Source organism: Dipteris shenzhenensis, chromosome 28, assembly GCF_047967505.1.
Source record: "Dipteris shenzhenensis isolate YYH24624 ecotype China chromosome 28, Dip_SZ_1.0, whole genome shotgun sequence".
In the NCBI taxonomy this organism is placed as follows: domain Eukaryota; kingdom Viridiplantae; phylum Streptophyta; class Polypodiopsida; order Gleicheniales; family Dipteridaceae; genus Dipteris; species Dipteris shenzhenensis.
In genome coordinates, this window is record NC_141623.1 from 29,929,141 (window position 1) to 29,933,171 (window position 4,031).

General features: G+C 40.3%; 1 non-coding gene across 1 annotated transcript; it reads right to left on the reverse strand.

Moving 5' to 3' along the window:
• Positions 1-1,765: 1,765 nt before the first annotated feature.
• LOC147883433 (small nucleolar RNA snoR86) lies at positions 1,766-1,881 on the reverse strand. Its single transcript, XR_015543832.1, has one exon. It is a non-coding gene; the product is annotated as a small nucleolar RNA snoR86 (small nucleolar RNA).
• Between the last annotated feature and the right edge of the window lie 2,150 nt (positions 1,882-4,031).

The following is a 4,031-nucleotide window of genomic DNA, read 5'->3' on the forward strand; positions in this document are numbered from 1 at the left end:
AGTTCTCTACATGGTTGAGGTTACGAGGTATCTAGACTTGAATGGTGCCAAGTATGTAAAGTGTTCTTGCATGTTGTTGAAGTGTTGCAGGCTTTTGAACTGAGCAAATTGCTAGAGTAGGATGGTAGATTTGCGGTTTGGTTTTGTGCAAAAACCTGAGTGGGTGTGAAACCTAAAGGGGGAGATCTTGTAGAATCAATTATGATTGATTAGAGCAAGGAATTATGTGGTGAGTTTGAAGTAGGTTGTTTGGATTGATAGGTGGGATGCCATAGCTATGCAATTCATGCTGTAGCTATTCTATGGTATGTGCTACTAAATCAACTCTTTTCAATTGTGATTGGTAGCTGCAAGACAGGGTTGGGTGTTGGGAAATGGAACAGGTGGTGCGATGGAGAGCTGGGCTAGGATATCCAATTGGTACGAAGATCTGTTTAGCTACTGCACATAGCCTGATAATGCTCTAGAATGGTAGTGGCACACCTAAGAGAAACTGAAATCATAGCTATCCCCTGGATAATAAATGCCTTTGGGCGATACATGGCTGAGGCCCTCTGAAAGAAAAAGCTTTTGTAAGCTTTTGGGAAAAAATTAATGAAGGTATACTTGCTAAAAGTAGTGAGATTTTGGAAAAACCAGAGTTTTCCAAAAGCTTTACACTTTAGGTAGATTTTTGATGATTTTTAGAGGCAAGCCAATAGCCCTCTCTCGTCCATAGCTTACATACTAGCCTATGCTTTTTGTGTAGCAAATCAACCCAAATAGAGCCTCCTACACAAAGTGTGATTTAGAGAAGGTGATTACCAGGTGGATTTTAAGTGATTTTCACGCTGAAATTCACTTTCAACAATAGCAAATTATTTCCTCTTCCATTTGAAATCAAAGCAGTTCCATTTGTAACAAATATCCTCTATAAAAGCCTCAACATAGCCATCTCTTTCCTTTAGAAGCTACCTTTGAGCAGCAAATCGTCTCTCTCTCTCTCTCTCTCTCTCTCTCTACCTCGTCTACTTGCTAAATCCACTCTCTCCTTTTGGCCCCCTCATTTCTCTGTGATGGTTGAATAAGTGTGTGCATGAGAGGAGGCCACGAGTAATGTTCCTCCCTTGAAGAGCCTCATGAAGGAGACATACAAGTATAAAGCTCAATATTCAGAATAAGGCCATACTAGTTGCTCATAGCTTGGAAGTACTTTTGACCTTTGTTCCCACAAGACCTTTATAACTACACACAATGAGGACACTAAGAGATGTGACCCTATCTGGCTATATGCCCTGCTCTATCATTCTCTCAAAGGAATGAAACTCAAGTTCACTCTCCCTTCAGTGGGCATGTCCTACAATCAATCTACTCCATCGTACAACACTTGTGGGCAACGCATCAAAAATCCATTCGGCATCATCCATGCTCCCACACTGAGCATACAGTCTAACAACTTATTCTCAGCATGACTTTATGCTCAGAAGAAGAAGTTTAAAGGCTTTCAGAATTTATCTATTAGTTTCAAACTTAAAAGCATGAAAACTTAAAAGCATAACCCCCTGCAATTCAAATGGGCCAATATGAGGGTTATGTTAGGGTGCTTCTTTTGAGACAAGTTTGTGACGTGTTCAGTACACTAGTAAGTAAACCCGAATATGCGCTTTGGCATATGAAAGTGCATTGAGTTGTGAATTGGCAAGAGAATAATAAGCAATGGAATTTTAGCCAATTACCAAGTAGATGCTCTGAACCACAAAACCTTGTGAGTTCATACAACAAACACGATGTTGCAACATGTTCGAGGCTCTTGCAAAAAATCTGTTGAGCACGGAGATGTTGCACCATTGTGTAGACCCCTTCAATACAAGACAGACAATATGCATGTAGACTATCTTGTTCTATCGGTAGAATGGCATTCAACCATATTTAAGTTATTAACTATTCTATTCCAACTAAAATAAACAACATGACAACTTAAACGCCAATTTCCCTATCAAATTTTAGTAGGCCACTGTTAGGATACTTGCATCATACCAGCAATTAAACCCCTGTAGGTATTCTAGCATATAAAGGTGCCATAGTGTAGTTTTGCATATGCTCAATTGTCAAAGGAAATAATAATAAGCCAAGGAAATTCAGCCAATAAACATGCTGAAATTATAAACCACACAACCTTGTGAGTTCAAACAATAAGCAAGATGTTACAAATGTTCAAGACAAAGTTGCTAAGCACACAAATGTTACACTATTATGTAGCCCAACCTTAAAAATGCCTGTGTTGTAGGTGGTTATGCAGCAGTACCCTCAAAACAGCTCAAAAGTAGAGCAATAGGTGCAAAATAGGTCGAAAATGCACTCAAAACGTCAAATAGGTAGTGGGCTATGTTGTAGTAGCTTAGAAACCCTAAAATCATCAATGAAGAGCTCCAAAACGCCCTTGGAAACCACACATGCAGGCACTCCTTGTAAAAATTGTCAACCAACAGGAAATAAAGGTCATGAATTAGAACTCAAGCTCTAGAAGCTCTCAAATAAAGGCAACAATGGAGGTAGGCTATGGGCTAGTAGAGATGGATGCAAATGACTGCAAGAGGCAGTTAGAGGCAAAAATGAGGCAAGAGAAAGAGACAGCTAGAGGTGGGAGAAACACACTCACACACTCTTTGGCTATGATATCTCCAATATTGTAGACCCATCTACACTCTTGGTCAGCCTTATACTAAGTTCTATTTATGACAGACCACATAGGGCTATCCACCCCTCTTCTGGGGCATCCAAGCAACTATAAAAGGATATCCATGCACATCCATCAATCCCTATTGTGGATCTACACATCCCATCATGGGCAGGTGTCCTCCCCCATTGATTGGGGATGCATTTTGCCCATGTGGTAGCATCCCATATGGAAGACCATATGAAACCCGAATTTCCCAATGACGTCTACCCTACCCCTATTGGGAAAAGCCAGAGGCAACCGATCTGGATTTGTACTTATCAATGGAGCCATCTATCTTTATTTTGATTTGTACATCGCCAAGTTAAGCACATCTTGTCAGAGGCTAAGTAGCCTCACCAATAGGTGTGCTATTGGTAACCTTGGATGAGTCAAGGTTCATGTGTAATAGAAGCTCATCAGGAGCTTGGTTCGGGAGATAGCTATATTTAGTTTTAGAGTTTTGGGTGGATAATTTGGTGGAGGGGATTTATGTGAAGCACCCCCAGGGATTCTTGCTTGGGACCAGAAGACATTCACTGGCCATATAACAAACACACTACAACCAAACTAGATAAGCTCATTCCTTCATGCAAAGGTCCTCCTCACTTCAGTTCTTGGAGTAGATCACTTAAGAGTTCCTTTGGGCTCTACTAACATGTCAAAAATATAGAGGGGATGCTTGTTGTAGCTAAACCCTAGCATTGGAATGTTTCCACGAATCACAATACCATGAGATCTCCTAATTCACAAGGCTAAGAGGTCAAAGTCATGCAATGAAGCTAGTACACACACGTTCATGTTTCCTCTCTTTTGACTAGCATAGATACATTGAGTCTTAATGAATGGATTTGATTTCAAAAAAATGCAGATTCAAAATTTGCACAACCTTGTCTGTAGAAGAATAGTCACCATCTTATAAAGGCAACTACAAATCAAGATCCAACTCCATTTCGTCCTCCTCCTTTCAAGACACATGAACTATCTTTCCATCATTCTAGTGGGGCATTTTGAATAATAGGGGCATTGGCTACTCCAGATGCATTAGCAACATGACTAGTCCCCCATCACTTGATAATCATACTGAAAGAATTGTCTAGTGCACCTTTAGTTTCCCAAAAATTATTTTCGCCAGGTGATGAAGTATCAACACGTATGGAAACATAGATGCCATTCTAGTCCACCCAAAATCTAGAACATCATTAAGCTCGACAAGTTTAGAGAACTGAGTCTCTAGTTTTATAAAGAGACTGCACTCAAACACACATAGGGCAACACAAAGCTCAAAACCGCCGGTAAGGAAGCTGTTAGCTCGCAAGTACCTTGATTCGGTGAA